The 18,986-nt window shown below is 44.7% G+C and overlaps 1 pseudogene; it reads right to left on the bottom strand.

The window, feature by feature from the left end:
• Positions 1–14,104, bottom strand: part of LOC126943303 (pregnancy-specific beta-1-glycoprotein 2-like) — a 111,808-nt pseudogene extending 97,704 nt beyond the window's left edge.
• Between the last annotated feature and the right edge of the window lie 4,882 nt (positions 14,105–18,986).

The raw sequence follows: 18,986 nt of genomic DNA, 5'->3' as shown, positions 1-18,986 counted from the left end.
CAGTGAATGAAGTAAACAATATGGATTAGAGTGGATAAAAATAAAATGGAGAATGAAAAAAGAATACAGTAAATTAATGAAACCAAAGTTGATTCTTCAAAATAAATCAACAAAATTGACGACCATTAACTGGACTAAGAAAAAAAGAGACAAGATTAAAATTACTAAAATCAGAAATGGAAATGGAGTCCGAGCATGGTGGGTCATATTTTAATCCTAGCACTTTGGAAGGTCACAATGGGAGGATTTCTTGAGACCAGGTGTTTGGACCAGCATAGGTAACCTCAGGAGACCCTGTCTCTACAAAAAAAATTTAAAACCAATTAGCTGGGCATGGTGGCATGCATCTGTAGTCCTAGTATCTTGGGGGGCTGAAGAAGGAGAATTTCTTCAGCCCAGGAGTTTGAGACTGCAGTGAGGCACATTCACACTACTGTATTTCAGCCTGGGCTGGCCTACAGAGTGAGTGGCTCTCTCTCTTTCTCTCAAAAAAAAAAAAAAATAAGAAAAGAAAAGTAAAAATGAAAAAACAGAAAATGAAATGATTACTACCAATTCTAATAAAATAATGATTTTGAAATTACTGTAAGTATTTGTATGCCAATAAATTGTATAAACTAGGTGGAATAGACAAATTCCTAGAAAAACACAAAAAATATGACTACAACTATAATCAGTAATAAGATTGAATCAATAAAAGCATTTGATGAAATTCAACATTTTTTCATAATAAAAACATTCTAACTAAGAATGTAAGGAAACCACCTCAACATAAAGGCAATATGTGAAAAAACCCAATGCTAACATCATACTCAACGGAGAAAGACTGAAAGCTTTCCCTGTTTGAGCAGGAACAAGACAAGGTTGCTGCTTTTGACAATTCTATTCAAGGTAGTATTGAAAGGTCTAGTCAGAAAAATTAGGCAAGTATTTTTAAAAAGACATTCAAATTGGAAGAAAGGAGTAAAATTATTTCTGTTCGCAGATAACTTGAACTTATATCTAGAAAATCCTAAAGATGGACAAACCTATTAGAATTGATAAATGAATTCAGTAATGTTCCACAATACAAAATCAACATTCAAACATCAGTCGTATTTCAATACACTAACCATGGACCATCTGAAGGGAAATTAAGAAAAAAATTTTAATTTGTATTAATATCAAAAAGAATAAAATACTTAGAAATAAGTTTAACCAAAGAGGTGAAATGATTATACCTGAAATCCATAAAATATTGCTTAATGATGACATCAATAAAATGAAAGACTTTTTGTTTTCATGAATTAGAAGACTCACTATTGTCAGGAGGACAATGAAACCCAAAGTGAGCTGCAGATTCAATATAATTCCTCTCAGAATCTCAGTGACATTTTTGCAGTAAAAGAAAAATCCGTCCTAAAATTTATATTGAAACTCATGACCCTAAATAGACAAACAACTTTGAAAAGGAAGAATGAAGCTGGAGGACTCACACTTTCTGATCTCAGCATTTACTACAAAGGCCCCGTAACCAATACAGTGTGGTACTGGCATAAAAGAGGACATAGAAATTAATGAAATGGAACAGAGACTCCAGAAAGAAATACTTGCATATATGGCCAAATGATTTTCATCGAGTGTGCCAAGATCATTCAATGGGGAAAGGACAGTGTTCTCACCAAAAGATATTGGAAAAGCTGGATATCCAAGGGCAAGAATGAGTGGAACCTTTACCTAGCATCATATACAAAAATTAACCCACAATAGATCAGATATCTAAATGTAAGAGCAAAATCTATACAACTCTTAGAAGAAAACATAGGATAAAAACTTCATGATATTGCATTTCACAATGATTTCTTGGTTGTAACAACAAAAGCATAAGCAACAAATAAAATGGATAAATTGGACTTCATAAAAATCAAAACGTTTTATATATCGAAGAACATTATCAAGAGAGTAAGAAGGCAACCCATGAAATGAGAAAAATATTTGCAAATTATAAGTGTGATAAGAAATTAATTTCCAGAATACACAAAAAACTACAAGTTAACAACAGCAAACATCCAAAAACACAATTACAAAATGAACCAAGGATTAAAATAGAGTTTTCTCCAAGGAAGATATACAAATATCCGATAAGCCCAAGCAAAGCTCCTCAGCATCACGAATACTTAGAGACATGCAAATCAAAACCACAATGTGACACCACCTCATACACTTTAGGATGCTTTGATAAACAACAACAATGACAGCAACACAAAATGACAAGTATTTTCAAATAGAAAAGTTGGAGCTCTAGTGCATTGCTGATGGGAATGGGAAATGTTATAGCCACTGTAAAAAGTGGTGTGGCTGTTTCTCAAAAATTTAAACAATAAATCACCATTCGATCCAGCAATTCCACTTCTAGACATACTCCCTATAGAATTGAAAGAAATGTGAACAAATATTTGCACATTGATGTTCAGAGAAGCATTACACACAATAGCCAAAAATGGAAACAATGGAAAAGTCCATTGAAAGATAAGTGGGTAGGCAAATGAGATATATCTATACATCGAAATGTTATTCAACCTTAACAAGGAATAAAATTCCAATACATCATGCAAAGTGAATGAACGTTGAAGACATTATGCTAACTGAAATAAGCCAGACACGAAAGGATAATTATTCTATAATTCCATTTATAAAATAGAATAGCCAGTTATATAGAGACAGAAAGTAGAATGGTATGTGCTAAGGGTTAGGGGGAGAAGGAGTGAGAGTTACTGTTTATTGGGTACAGAGGTTTAATATGGTAAAAGGAAAAAGTTCTGGAAATGGATAGTGTGATGGTTACACAACACTAAATTGCACACTTAGAAATAGTTAATGATAAGCCTTATATTGGATATATATAAAGTGTCCTGGTAGTCTTACACTCTATAAATACACACTTTTTGGCATAGCCCCTTTCCTGCCATGCAGAACCCCAGAGGTGAATCTCCCTATGTCTCCAAGTGTGCATCACTCACTGTCCTCTGTGCTGTGTCCCACGTGCTGTGCCAACAGCCTCATAGCGCCGGTGACTTCACAGCCAGGACACAGCTCAAGAGTCTGCCCCGAGGCTCCCTCTCTTTTAATTTCCCTGTAGCCTAGCCTTCACACCAACTGGCAGTTTGATTTAGCCGAAATCAGGACAGGCCACCAGGGCTCTTTCTCCACACATGCTGGTCCCACACCAGGTGGAGTCAGGCAGGGCCAGTCACCGGAGAAGCCTGGAGCAGATTAGGAAGTGGTCTGAGCTGCTCCTCTCTCATCCAAGGGGTTTGCTACTCTCATTTGGGGGAAAAATGTGAGCTTGTTTCAAAGCCTCGGATGCTCCTTGTAGCTCATGCAGTAGGGAAAAAAAATAAAGACGTGGCAGAAAGGGATGTGTTGGTGACAGCGAGAAGCAACTTGACCTTGAGGACTCTCCTTCTTGTCCCTCTGTGAAGCCTCTTCCATCACATAGGGCTCAGGGCTGACAAAGCCCCCTCCCTACCTTTCTCAGGCTGGACACAAGGTCAACCATGAGAAAACAGAAAAACAAGGAGAAGAGAGTCTGTAGAGACAAATTGGGAGGGTTCAGGAGGAGAATTTAGGATTTGCTTCTGCCAATGGGACACAGGCTGGGAATTAAAATGTTTTCCTAGGTCTTCTCTGAAAGGCAGATAGACACCATCTAAAACACTATTGCCAGTGATGCAGGGATCCACTTACCAGAGACTTTGATCATCTTAAATGCGGAACTTTCGCTGCCAGTGGCTGAGTTACGAGCCGAGCAACCATAGATTCCGCCATGCTTTGCAGTAATTTCGCGGATAGAGAGCTCTTGTCCTGATTGCAGAAACTTCCCATCAATCGTCCAATAATACTCTGCCGGTGGGTTAGAGTCCGCGAAGCAGTACAAGTAGAGTTTTTCTCCTGAACGGTAATAGGGGGATGAAGAGAAAATGCTGGGGATGCGTGGACCATCTGGAGTAAAGAGAATAAAGTCACAGGTGATGTCATCTGAAGGAAGGGGATGTTCCTGGTCTGTTAAAGGGACATAGTGTCCCTCTGAGCCAAGACACACCCTCAAGGCCCAGCCAAACCGCTCCTGTGTTCACTGGGCCAAAGCCTGGGATATTCTCCTGTTTCTCCCATCACAGGCTGTAGACTCCAAGTCTCCCATGACAAAAGCATCTCCTCCCCTTATATTTTTGTTTAAGGCTATGCATACCTAGAATTTCCCAGGGCAGGGAGCCATGGCCAACCCTGGTGTCCAGAAATAAAAGTGTCTGTACTTGGACCTGAGAGAGACTGAGATGCCTGGCCTGTGTTCCTTTGGATTTTAGCGGGTGGCCTGGTCCACACAGGAACCAAAGATACAAAGGACATCCAGCGTGACTGGGTCACTGGGGGTGCTACCAACTTGGCCCCATATTTCACATTCATACGGGCCTGTGTCATTTCTTGTGACATTGGCTAGAATGAGGATCCTGTTTTCACCGGGTTGCTTTAGCCTGGGACTCTGTGGATAACAGAGAGAAGATTGTCCTGTGGCACCTTTGATTCCTCCACAGGCATCCTTCAATCAGAGTTGGGATCTCCCTCCCCTCAGCCCACCCGAGTCCTTGAAAACCAATAGCTCGTGTGTGTGTCACAAGACAGATGCATGATGATCTAAGAGCTCAAAGACTGTGAGGCCACCTGCTCTGTCTTAGGGAAGCACAGACATTCTCAAGTGTGAATTGAGCAGCAGTGTTGGGTCATGGACAGATACATCAGTGGGAGTCACAGGCCCTGATACACCTCCCAGTCCCTCTCTAATCAGCTGACTGGCTCGCTCACCTTGGGTTCCTTACCTGCAATGTGCAACTGCCGGGCTCCTTACAAATTCCATCCTACTTTGCCCCCCTAGATGTGATTTCTCTGCAGCTTCCATTTCCAAGGACATTCTAGAGATGAGTAATAATGGGACTTCCCATTGTCTTGAAACCCTGAAGATACTGAGCAGCCTGGCCTGGGACTGGATGTTTCAGCAGAAATAAGACAGGGGAGACCAGAGTCAAGCCTGGAGGTCAGTTCAGTCATCAGGCCGTGGAGGCACAAAGTGGGGCAGTTTTCTGCAGGTGTTTCATGATGACTTACTTGAGCCAGTGACCTCCAAAGATAGAGCAAACTGCAAGGAATGATCTAGAAAGACTGAAGGGGACAGACAAGAGCTGGTGGCTTTGGAGCAGACCCATGTTCCCTGTTCTGGGTTCTTTAAGTTTCCTCTCCTTCTGCAGAGGGCAGGTGAGGACTAAATGGATCTTTCCAGAAATACATGTGGACATTTGCAAATGCAGAATGGACTGGTGAAAAGGGTGGGAATGAACTGCTGGAAATCTGGTCCTTGTGGACCATACGTGTTTGATGGATATGAGACAAAGTTGGGGAGAAATTTTGCAAATATTTTCTTTCATTGGACACTCTACTCTCCGATTCCATGGGCTTGACTACTCAAGGGACATCATGTAAGTGGATTCCACAGTGAATCTGAGAAGAGACTGCTGGTAGCCGGGAGCTGGGAGTGGGGAGAATCAGAAGTTGTTCACCGCGGTGCAGTTTCAGTTATGCCAGATGGGGAGGTTCTAGAGATCTGCTGTACAGCTTGATGCCTATAGTTCACACAGATTGAGTGTTTCTTACACATCAGACTTAGGACAGAAAGTGTTTTGGATTTCTGACATTTTTTGATTCGAAATATTTGTCACATACTTACTGGTTTAGCATCCCAAATCTGAAAGATTCAAAATCTAAAATGTTCCAGTGAGCATTTCTTTTCAGCATCAGATTAGTCAGCAAAAGTGGGTGGCGATAGGCTAAATACATTCTTGTCCTTTTTTTTTCTCACCACTTTTCTAGCTTGGTGAATAGTTTTTGGTCAATTCCATACTGGCCATGCTGCACTTGTATGTTTTTGAAGGCTTTGGGATGTGAGAAATAATGATTGCTATTTTCTATGTCGTCAACACTTTCCACCTTTCCATGTTTGCATCTTTTTCTCAGTGTCTCTGTTGTGGCAGTCATCAATAAGAGCCTATCAGGTCAGATTTAGGACAGATTTTTGTAATTCTGCAAAAAAGTGTTACTGGGATTCTGGTAGGGGTTGCGTTGAATCTGCAGCTCACTTTGGGTAGTATTGTCATCCTAACAATGTTGATTTTTCCAATCCATGAAAATGAAATGTCTTCCCACATATTGATGTCGTCTTTAATTTCATTCAGTAACGTTTTGTAGTTTTCAGGGTATAACCCTTAGACCTTTTTGGTTAAACTTATTCCAAAATATTTTATTCCTTTTGATGTCAGTGAGAATGGAAATTCTTTTCTGAATTTCCTTTCACATTGTTCATTGTTACTGTATAGTCTAAAGAATGATCTAGAAAGAGTGAAGGGCACAGGCAAAAGCTCGTGGTTTTCGAGCAGAAACATATTCCCTGTCCTGGGTTTTTTATTTTCCCTCTCCCTTAGCAGAGGGGAGGTGGCTCTTCCCTGATAGCCAGATAGACTTCACTGGAAAACATATTGCCAGTGCTCCAGGGATCCACTTACCAGGGACTATGATCCTCTTGATTATGAGATTTGTTCCACCAGTGACTGAGTTATGCATGAAACAGACATAGACCCCTCTCTATATTTTAGTGGTTAGGAGGATAAAGAACACTTGTGCTGATTGCTGGAACTTCCCATCAATCAGCCAAGAATGCTCTGTCAGTGGGTGAGAGTCTGTGAGGCAGGAGAGCTTGGGGAGTTCCCCTGGATGGTAATAGGTGTATGAAGAAGAAATGGTGGGGGCGTCCAGGCCAACTGGAGCCAAGAGAATAAAATCACAGCTGATGTTGTCAGAGGGAAGGGAAAATCCTGGTCTGTGGAATGGCCATGGTGACCCTGTGAGCTAAGTCACAACACTGAAGTCCCAGCCAAATCCCTGCTGTGTTCACTGATCAGGAGCCTGAGACATTCACCTACTTCTCCCATCATAAGCTTTGGTCCCTGAGTCTCCCATGACAGGAGCAGCCTCTTCTCTCCCATTGGTGATCAAGCCTGAGCCTACTCTTAGGACTCATGGCCAGCTTTGATGTCCGGGGAGAAGGGTCTCTGTACTTGCACCTGAGAAGGACTGGGAGGCCTGGCCTCTGGCCATGTGTATTTGGGATGGCAGCCTGGCTCACAGAGGAACAGAAGATACTCACAGAGGAGATTCAAGGTGACTGGATCACTGCGGCTGGAACTCCCTGGGTTCTTCATTTCACATTCATAAGGTCCTGCAGTATCTTTTGTGACACCAAATAGAACGAGGGTCCTGTTGTTTTTGGACAGCTGCAACTTGTGACTGATAGGGAGGCTCTGACCATTTATCCGCCACAGGTAGCTTACATCCTGAGTGTCAGGATCACAGGATAAGATCACAGTCTCCGTACCCTCCCTGGGGTTTAAGTTGCTGCTGGAGATGTAGGGCTTGGGAGTCTCCACTGTGCAGATAACAGAGAGAAGATTGTCCTGTGTGGCACCTTTGATTCCTCCAAACACATTTTTCAATCAGAGATGGCATTTCCCACTTCAGCCCACCCAAGTCCTTAAAAATCCATGGCAGATGTGTGTGTTACAAAACAGATGCATAGCAATCTGAGGGCTCAGAGATTGTGAGGCTGCCTTCTGTATGTGGGAGAAGCACAGACTTTCTCAAGTGTGAATTGAGCAGCATCATTGCATCATGGAAAAACATGGGTCCAGCAGTCAGAGCCCCTGGTGCATCTCTGAGTCCCTCCCTCTCCAACTGCCTGCCTGGCCCACCTTGTGATCCTCACCAGGAGCATGCAGTGCTAGAATCTTCTTAGTTTCAATCTTACTTTGCTCCCAAGGTATGTTTTCCCTGCAGCTTCCCTTTCCAAGGGCATCCTAGAGATGGATGATGGAACTTCCCATTGTTCTTAAACCCTTTGGGTAGTGGGAAAACTGGCCTGGGACTGGGTACTTCAGCAGAAATAACACAGGGGAGACCAGAGTCAAGCCTGGAGGTCAATTTAGTCATCAGGGAGTGGAGCTACAAGTTGGGGCAGTTTTCCCAGCTGTCTCTTAGTGACTGACTTGAGCCAGCGACCTCTAAAGATAGAGCAGAGTCCAAGGAATGAGCTACAAAGAGTGAAGGGGACAGGCAAGAGCTGATAGCTTTGGACCAAGACCATGTTCCCTGTCCTGTGTCCATGCCCTCACCTGCCCTTCCCCCTGTAAAGGGCAGGTGAGCACCGTGTGGATCTTTCTAGAAATACATGTGGATTTTTGCAAATGCAGAACTGACTGGTGGAAAGGGCGAGCATGAACTGATGATGGAAGTCTGGCCCTCATGGACCGTTTGTGTTTGGTGGCTATTAGACTAATATTTGGGAAGAAGTCTTGCAGATACTTTCTGTCGTTAGACATTCTACTCTCTGATTCTGTGAATTTGACTACTCTATGTACCTCATCTCAGTGGATTCCAGAGTAAATCAGAGAGTAGAATAATAGTTTCCAGGAGCTGGGGTGAGGGGAATAGGGCATTGTTCCGTGGGTGTGAGCTTTCAGTTATGCAGGATGAGGAGGTTCCAGAGATCTCCTGTAGATCTTCATACCTATAGTTCATACAGATAAAGTGTTCCTTATGCAGAAAGCTTAAAACCAGGTGTTTTGGATTTCTAACTTTTTTTATTTTGGAATATTTGCAGTAGAGGTACTGGGTCAGCATCCCACATCTGAAAAATTTTAAATCCAAAATGCTCCAGTTAGCACTTCTTTTTAGCACCACATCAGTGGTCAGAAGTGTTGGATTTTGGTGCATTTCAGATTTTGGATTTCTGGATTTGGGATGCTCAATTTGTAATATTGTAATTTTCCCATAAAAAGTTGTCAGGAGTTTAGACCTCATGTTATGATGTGACTCTAGTAACAAAACAAAACAAAACAAAATTTGAAGGAAACATTAAAATGTTGTCATCAGTGGAAATTTTTACTGATGGTCCAAGTATCTAAGATGAATTGCTGGTAGTAGTATTTCTCTTGATACCCAATTAAGGTTTAGGTGTGGGGTGAATTCAGCAGGATCACATTATGCTGAAAGAAAGATGCCAAAGGTGATTTGAAATTAGCAAGTCCTTGAGTAGAAAGAGACCCGTTAAAGAGACAGAACTGGTTAGTGTGTCAATTACATAAAGGGAGAAATGATGCCGAATTAAAAGAAGTGATGTTTGTTATGTTAGTAAATATAGAAAGAACTCCCTGTTTCTAATCTCTGTGCAGAGTTAGGAAAAATGGGGAGGAGCCCAAAACAGGTATGTGAAGTGCTGTCTTCATTTTCTCTCAACCTAAGGAAATACAACTAGAGTTTAAGTTTGTGTGAATTAAGAAGAGTCCAAGTGAGATGCCATTGGGTCATGTGTCCCCCACAAGAAGAATCCCAACTTATGAAGATGGCATCATCATGAAGCAACAATCGAATGTGCCCCAGGCAGGAAAACCATCAGGTAGCACCCCCTGGTCACCTCCAACAGGTCCCCGAACCCACCAGTATTCCCATTCCATGAATGTTACAGCCTTGGTAGTTGTTCCATAACTACAAAATTTTAAAATTGCGATTGTCAATACAAAATGGTAAATATGAAGTTGAATATATTGCTCCACTTTTTTCCCCTACTCCTTTTGAAGTTTCGTGTTTCATTTTTGGAAGTTTCTATTGAAACATCCTCAAGCTAGGGATTCTTTCCTCAGCTGTGTGCATTCTACCAGTAAGCATCAAAAGCATTCTTCATTTCTCTAACAGCATTTTTTTTTCTTTTTCTGAGACGGAGTCTTGCTCCATTGCCCAGGCTGGAGTGCAGTGGTACGATCTTGGCTCACGGCAAGCTCTGCCTCCCGGGTTCACGCCATTCTCCTGCCTCAGCCTCGCGTGTAGCTGGGACTACAGGCACCCGCCAGCACGCCCAGCTCATTTGTTTGTATTTTTAGTAGAGATGGGGTTTCACCGTGTTCGCCAAGATGGTCTCCATCTCTTGACCACGTGATCCGCCCGCCTCCGCCTCCCAAAGTGTTGGGATTACAGATGTGAGCCACTGTGCCTGGCCATCTCTGAGGGATTTTAACGAGTTGTCGACTTTTGAGTTTGTTCAGCTGTTTACTTACTGTTAGAACCGAGTGACAAATTTCAAGAAATTTGTCAAAAACAAGAAATGGGGAAAGGATTCCCTATTTAATAAATGGTGCTGGGAAAATTGGCTTGCCATAAGAAGAAAGCTGAAGCTGGATCCTTTCCTTATTCCTTATACGAACATTAATTCAAGATGGATTAGAGACTTAAATGTTAGACCTAATACCATAAAAAGCCTAGAAGAAAACCTAGGTACTACCATTCAGGACATAGGCATGGGCTAAGACTTCATGTCTAAAACACCAAAAGCAAAGGCAACAAAAGCCACAATTGACAAATGGGATCTAATTACACTAAAGAGCTTCTGCACAGCAAGAGAAACTATCATCAGAGTGAACAGGCAACCTACAGAATGGGAAAAAAATTTAGCAATCTACTCATCTGACAAAGAGCTAATATCCAGAACCTACAAAGAATTCAAACAAATTTACAAGAAAAAGACAAACAACACCATCAAAAAGTGGGCAAAGGATATGAACAGACAGTTCGCAAAAGAAGACATTCATACAGCCAACAGACACATAAAAAAATGCTCGTCATCACTGGCCATCAGAGAAATGCATATCAAAACCACAAAGAGATACCATCTCACACCAGTTAGAATGGCAATCATTAAAAAGTCAGGAAACAACAGGTGCTGGAGAGGATGTGGAGAAATAGCAATATTTTTACACTGTTAGTGGGATTTTAAACTAGTTCAACCATTGTGGAAAACAGTATGGCGATTCCTCAAGGATCTAGAACTAGAAATACCATATGACTCAGCCATCCCATTACTGGGTATATACCCAAAGGATTATAAATCATGCTGCTATAAAGACACATGCACACGTATGCTTATTGTGGCACTCTTCACAATAGCAAAGACTTGGAATCAACCCAAATGTCCATCAGTGACAGACCACATTAAGAAAATTTCGCATATATACACCATGGAATACTATGTACCATAAAAGAGGATGAGTTCGTGTCCTTTTTAGGGACATGGATGCAGCTGGAAACCATCATTCTCAGCAAACTATCGCAAGAACAGAAAACCAAACACCGTGTGTTCTCACTCATAGGTGGGAATTGAACAATAAGATCACTTGGACTCGGGAAGGGGAACATCACACACGGGGGCCTATTATAGGGAGGGGTTGGGGGTGGGGTTGCAATGACAGTTATACCTGATGTAAATGACGAGTTGATGGGTGTTGACGAGTTGATGAGTGCAGCACACTAACATGGCAAATATATACATATGTAACAAACCTGCACGTTGTGCACATGTACCCTAGAACTTAAAGTATATTTTTTTAAAAAAGATTTTAAAATTAAAAAAAGAAAAACTCTCTATCCCCTGATCCACTAGAGAGGCTGATTTGAGTAATAATATACCTCCGTCCTCCTATTTGGCAGACCTGGAGTCATTAAAATATTTCTTTACTGCAAAACACCATCTGGATAAATTGGTTTTGTTTGTGCAGGAGGCCAGAAGAACATGTCTGGGAATTATAAGAATGGATGGAGGAGCTGCCTATCCCTGTCCCACAGTCTTGTGCACAGATCAGTCTCACAACAGGAAAGAGCCCTGGATGGGTATACAGTGGAAGCTTATTCTCTTAGTGACTTGGGGACATTGGCTCGAGATGAAGCCTGGCAGGAGTGGAAACTCCAGGTCATTTCTATGCCGTTCCTATTACCTGGGAGGTGGACCATTCCACAGTGTTAGCAGGAAGGGATTAGAAGGCAACCTAGTTAGAGCGAGTGTCTGGGGGAAGGCCTAGGGGTGGAGGAAGAAGCTGTGCAGGACAGGGCTTTCCAGTTAGAATGAAGTGGGAGGAAGATGAGGGACACAGAGAAGCAGAGAGAGGCAGAGACAGCATGGCAGTGAACAGTGGGGACTACAGTGACTTCAGAGACCCCAGGGACCAGGTGCCCCAGTTCAACAGTCCAGGACCAGGGAGCCCTGAAAACCCTCCAGTTGCCAAAGGGTTTCAACTTACATGAGGTGGAGTGTCTTTAGGGGCAAGAGGTAGTGGGGGGATGAAACATGGGTGTCAGCCTCTGAAGGACAAGGGAAAGGTGTGGCCTAGACCTCCTAGGATTCTGCATCTGAGATCCGGTCTCTAAAGAGGTTATGGATCATCCATTTCTTCATTCAATTCCTCCATTTGTTATGTGAGAGCACCTGAGTGTGTGTCTCTCACTGGGCCTGTGCTGGTGCGGGGTGTGAGTGGGGAAAGAAAACAAGCTCCTCTCCTTTATCCTGTCATGCCAGTGACATGGACACTTTGGGAAACACAGGATTTCAGGTTCAGTGACAGGGGTTAAGATCTGAGGGGTAGGCCTGGACATTTTTTGCACTGACTGTGACAGTTGAGGCAGGTGATTTAGTTCTGGAGAACAGACTAATCAGCTGACCATTTGCTCTCACTGCTCTGAGGTTTGGATGCCAAAGGTGAGAGGATTTGAGCCAAGAAATGACTACGGGGCCCTTGGATCCCAGTAATCCCTCACTTCTGGTGGAGGAGAGGATGGGCCTGTGGCTGCAGACAGACCTCATGTGACCCTGATCTGTCTTTTGTGTTTGTGTGACTCTGGTTCAGTGACTGTGCCTTCCTGTGCCTCAGTTTTCTCTCAGTCAAATAAGCTAAATGGCAAATGGACTGTGGCTTTTCATACTATCTGTGAATAAATTGTAAATTCTTCACAGTCACCTGACCTAATGCTTGGCACAGTGGAGGTGTTCACACAAACAGCATTTATTATTATTCACTTCCATGAGAGAGCACCTTTAGGTCAGATCCCTGTGGATAAGCTGTTGCCAAGTACATTTTCTATCTTCTGTTTCTGCTTCTGGGGACTATAGACGTTCTATGGAGTGTCCTAAGCCACACAAGGCAGTTGACTGATGGCCTACAAAGCTTGTCTTTCTGTCCTCTCCACTCTGAGTCTCAGGTGAAGAAAGCTCTGTCCTTGCCTAGATGAGGCTCTGAGGGCTGAGCCCTGGCTGGTGAGCAGCTCCAGGAGACACAGTCCTCAGACAGCTGGTAAATCCTTGGTCCCAGTAAGCCCTGCCACAACTGAGCCCTGGCACAGGCTCCTCAGCTTTATCTGGAGTAAGGATTTAGGGACAGGGGTCTGGGGTTCAGGTTTCTAGGGCTGAGCTTCTCTGAGAGTATCTCAAGGGGCCTCTTAGGCAAAGCCCTACTCAGTTCTCCAGGGTCTTTCTCATGGTCAAGTTTATGAAGAGGGCATGAGGTGCTTGGCTGAGGCTGATCTCCTCCTGCTGAGCACCCCCCCCCCATCAGACTGTCCTTCCTGTGCAGCAAGTGTCTACAGGGTCTGGAGGCAGGAAAGGAATTCTGATCTGTTGAGGTTTGTCTCCTCTGTGTGTGTCCTGCACTAAATGCCAAAACCCCAACATGGGACATAATGCAGAGAGGGACACAGGCACAGTCCAGGCCTGACCATCCTGTGTGTGCAAAGTAGAAGTGACCCCCACCCCCCAACACCCAGGGATCATGTGGAATCACTCACGGTATAAGGTGTAATGTCCAGTTACTCCTTCAGTCCTATCACCTCGCTTTATGATTTCTATGGTGTAGGATCCTGTGTCATTCTTGGTGACACTCTGGATCAGCAGGGATGCATTGGAATATACTGTTTCTCGTCCACTGTATGCAGGCCCAAATAGAATCATTTCAGTGTCTGTTGTATATGCTGTAATGTAATGCTAGAGGTCCATTATTTGCCCTTTGTACCAGATGTAGCCAACAACGTTCGTGGGCAAATTGTGGACAAGTAGAAGAACATCCTTCCCCTCAGAAACTTTGGTTGGCTGAGCTTCAATCGTGACTTGGGCAGTGGTGGGCGGGTTCCAGAAGATTAAAAGTGATGCTAGGAGGTGGAGAGAGCATCAGTCAATATTGAGACCTATGTATTGGGATGAAAAGATGGAACCTTGGGTCCTGAGAAGATTTCTTCAATCATCAGCCTTGTAGACACACACACACAAACACACACACCCCTTTTTGTGTGTATGTGTGTGTGTGTGTTTTTGTCCTACTGTCCTACTGGGTCAAGGTCAGCAGCACGACCCCCATTCCTTCAATCCTTCTGACCTCGGCATTTTTCTCTTTAAAATCCTCTTCCCCAGGGGTCTGCATGGCTCCCTCCACACTGCCCTCAGGTCCTGCTCACATCAGGGCATCCTTAGACTTCTTTCCTGACACCTCCTTCAGAGACCCTGGGTCTTCCATTTCTGACCTTTTTGTGCTCTGCTCCCTCCGGAGCTCTTGCCAACACCTGACCTCACATTCTAGATCTCTTTGCATGTCTGTCTTCCTGCCCATGACAGCATGAGCTCCGTGAGGACAGGGACGTTTGTGATCTTGATTGCACCCCAGTGCCTGGGACGGGCTGCAGACTCCTGCAGATGTGAAGGTTCCCAGGGATCTCCAAGCCAGGGCTATTTTTTTTGTCTTTCCCCCGTTGTTGAGGTGTTTTGCTGAGGACAGTGTTTCATGTCCTGCTTATATTTTCACCTGAAGTGTTATCCGATAATAGTTATTATTATCATTTTTCAAAATATTGTGGCCAGTGATGCTTAACCAGGAGAACAGAACACTTGAGATTTTCCTACCTATTACCAATTCCAGTTCAATGTGATTTTCCTGTTGTGACCCTGTCTCTCTCTGGCATATTATCCCCAATCCAGGCTCCAACAGAGCCTTCTTTCCTTTATTTATTTGTTTTTTTTTTTTCTTTTTGAGACGGAGTCTCGTACTGTCTCCCAGGCTGGCTTGCAGTGGCAGCATCTCAGCTCACTGCAACCTCTGCCTCCCAGATTCATGCAATTCTCCTGCCTCAGCCTCCTGAGTAGCTAGGATTACAGGTGCTCACCAACACACCTGGTTAATTTTTTCCGTTTTTAGTAGAGACGGGGCTTCACTGTGTTGATCAGACCGGTCTTGAACTCCTGACCTCATGATCCATCCACCTCAGCCTCCCAAAGTGCTGGCTTATTTTATTTTTTAGAACCCCATCCCCTCCAGGAGACCCCATCCAATCATTCTGCTTCCTCCTCCTGTCCTCTCCCAGGAAGTTCTCTCCTCACCTGTGAGTAGAAGCTCCTTCCAGGTGATGTGCAGTGTGCAGGGAGGGGCTGAGAGGGGCCCCATGGCCTCTTCTGCCTGTATGTTCTCCTCTGTGGAGATGAGTCTGGGATCCAGAATCTTTCCGAGCACAGCTGTCAGCTGTGCTGTCCTTCCTCCTTCTGTGCTGAGCCTCTTCCCGGGGCAGGAGCACTTCTCAGGCTTATGGGCGGGGTCTGTGCCCAGGTCACCTCTCTATCCCCTCCCCTCTCAGTCCTGCCTCTTTGTCCCTCCTTCTCTTTTTCCTTTTGTCTGTGTGTCAGATCCCTGGGAATTGTGGAGGCCTCTGCCTTTTTCAGCAGTGATTTTGTCACGAAACCTCGGTACACACTATGTGCAAAACCACAAACATACACACAAAAGAGACGTGCACAGACACAGAGTGTCACATACATACCCTGTAGGTTGGGCAAGCACAGCTGGGCCTCAGCCTTCTGCTGTACCAGTGGCTCTGGGTCGGGGTGCACATTCACACCCCTCACCCTCTTTCATCCCCATCTGGCTCTCCCCTTCAGTGCAGGAGGCTGGAGCTGCATCAGGTCCCTGTTATAGGGACACCACATTGTGCTGTGGGTGAGCTGTGTGTTGCCTGGTGACAGGGACCCTTCCTTTCTCTAATTGTGTCTAGCTTGGCTGCAACTTCCAAGGATGGACATTCATGACCTGGGTGTCCCGGAGGAAACTGTCCTTCCTGGAGGTGTGCAGGGTGAATCTCTCATGCCTCTTGGGAGGAGAGGCATGTGCTGGTTGCTCAGTGGGGGCTGTGACTCCCAGGGTGAAAGGGACAGTTCTCAGTCACTCTATTGCTCCCTTGGGACTGGTGGGTGGGTCTCTCATTTCTTCCTGACCATCTTTGGTGTCCACTCTTCCCTGGCCGTCTGATTGTCCTGTGGATACCACATCTTCCCCGTGGTGGTGCAGGAGGAAGTGGGGAGCTACCCAGGAACCCCGTGGAACATGACTCGTTGAGATACAGGAAAGGGAACCTGGGACACAGCAGGGATTCAGAGCTGGAGAGATTCATCCAGACTTACTCCGTGGCCGTGATGGGCTCAGCCCTCCATGTGCTGACATACCCAGGGTTCTGTCCTGAGGGTTTTCACCCGGCCAAGATGCTCTCTGTAGAGGAGGAACAGGCAGTCGCCAGAGAGCCTGTCTGGAGGGACGTCTCTCACACCTGAGAAGGCTGGTGGGGGTGAGTTGTGTTCTCAGAGCAAAGAGCAATAATACCCCCTTCTCCCGGCAGGGACACAGGAGAGGTCTGTTTCCCAAGGGACAGCCGGGGGTAGGTGGTCACATCCTATGTGGTGCCTGTGTGTGAGCATCACGCGCGCTCTGAGCCCCACGGGGTGCAGCGGGCAGGCAGGTCACAGGGTGCCTGACTGATTCCCGGGGAGGCTGTGGGCCCTCAGGCAGCCGCTGTTCTGTGTCAGCGCTAGGCTTGGCCTAGGATGCCCCACCGAACAGGACAGATGGAGCAGAGGCGGGCATTTAGGGAGCAGTGACAGAAAGAGTTGATGAGGATGGAGGGAAGTCACGAGGGGAAAGGGCACAGTGCGGCCTCGCGTGCCCCAGCGCTGCCCTGGGAGATGTCTTTTTAACTGAGCCCAGGGAAAGAGCAGGTGTGTGGGGCAGGAGCTGCCTGCAGAGGGAGTGGTGTTACGTTGGCGGCCGCCAGGTCAGGAAGGAGCTGACAGAGTCCGTGTGGGGAGCATGGAGGACGTTGAGGACTTGGGCCGAGGTGACCCTGGTGAGGGTGGACCCTGCTTGGCTATGGGTTCTGCTGAGGGAGGTCGGCATCCCCCGGGAATGCCTCAGGCTGTAGGGACTCTGCCGCCCTCTGGTGGACTGGAAGGGAAGTGTGGGAGGCCGAAGTCCCAGGCCAGGCTGCGTTTTTTTTTTTTTTTTTTTTTTTTTTAATTTATTTATTATTATTATACTTTAAGTTGTAGGGTACATGTGCATAACGTGCAGGTTTGTTACATATGTATACTTGTGCCATGTTGCTGTGCTGCACCCATCAACTCGTCATTTACATCAGGTATAACTCCCAATGCAATCCCTCCACCCTCCCCGCTCCGCAGGATAGGCCCCGGTGTGTGATGTTCCCCTTCCTGAGTCCAAGTGATCTCATTGTTCAGTTCCCAACTATGAGTGAGAACATGCGGTGCTTGGTTTTCTGTTCTTGTGATAGTTTGCTAAGAATGATGGTTTCCAGCTGCATCCATGTCCCTACAAAGGACACAAACTCATCCTTTTTGATGGCTGCATAGTATTCCATGGTGTATATGTGCCACATTTTCTTAATCCAATCTGTCACTGATGGACATTTGGGTTGATTCCAAGTCTTTGCTATTGTGAATAGTGCTGCAATAAACATACGTGTGCATGTGTCTTTATAGCAGCATAATTTATAATCCTTTGGGTATATCCCCAGTAATGGGATGGCTGGGTCATATGGTACATCTAGTTCTAGATCCTTGAGGAATCGCCATACTGTTTTCCAGAATGGTTGAACTAGTTTACAATCCCACCAACAGTGTAAAAGTGTTCCTATTTCTCCACATCCTCTCCAGCACCTGTTGTTTCCTGACTTTTTAATGATCGCCATTCTAACTGGTGTGAGATGGTATCTCATTGTGGTTTTGATTTGCATTTCTCTGATGGCCAGTGATGATGAGCATTTTTTCATGTGTCTGTTGGCTGTATGAATGTCTTCTTTTGAGAAATGTCTGTTCATATCCTTTGCCCACTTTTTGATGGGGTTGTTTGCTTTCTCTAGTAAATTTGTTTGAGTTCTTTGTAGCTTCTGGATATTAGCCCTTTGTCAGATGAGTAGATTGCAAAAATGTTCTCCCATTCTGTAGGTTGCCTGTTCACTCTGATGGTAGTTTCTTTTGCTGTGCAGAAGCTCTTTAGTTTAATTAGATCCCATTTGTCAATTTTGGCTTTTGCTGCTGTTGCTTTTGGTGTTTTAGACATGAAGTCTTAGCCCATGCCCATGTCCTGAATGGTACTACCTAGGTTTTCCTCTAGGATTTTTATGGTATTAGCTCTAACATTTAAGTCTCTAATCCATCTTGAATTAATTTTCGTATAAGGAGTAAGGAAAGGATCCAGTTTCAGCTTTCTACTTATGGCTATCCAATTTTCCCAGCACCATTTATTAAATAGGGAATCCTTTCCCCATTTCTTGTTTCTCTCAGGTTTGTCAAAGATCAGATGGCTGTAGATGTGTGGTATTATTTCTGAGGACTCTGTTCTGTTCCATTGGTCTATATCTCTGTTTTGGTACCAGTACCATGCTGTTTTGGTTACTGTAGCCTTGTAGTATAGTTTGAGGTCAGGTAGCGTGATGCCTCCAGCTTTGTTCTTTTGACTTAGGATTGTCTTGGAGATGCGGGCTCTTTTTTGGTTCCATATGAACTTTAAAGCAGTTTTTTCCAATTCTGTGAAGAAACACATTGGTAGCTTGATGGGGATGGCATTGAATCTATAAATAACCTTGGGCAGTATGGCCATTTTCACGATATGGATTCTTCCTATCCATGAGCATGGTATGTTCTTCCATTTGTTTGTGTCCTCTTTTATTTCACTGAGCAGTAGTTTGTAGTTCTCCTTGAAGAGGTCCTT

This window comes from Macaca thibetana, chromosome 19 (assembly GCF_024542745.1).
Source record: "Macaca thibetana thibetana isolate TM-01 chromosome 19, ASM2454274v1, whole genome shotgun sequence".
NCBI lineage: Eukaryota > Metazoa > Chordata > Mammalia > Primates > Cercopithecidae > Macaca > Macaca thibetana.
The sequence above is the reverse complement of the archived record's forward strand: the minus strand, read 5'-3'. Positions and strand labels throughout refer to the sequence as shown.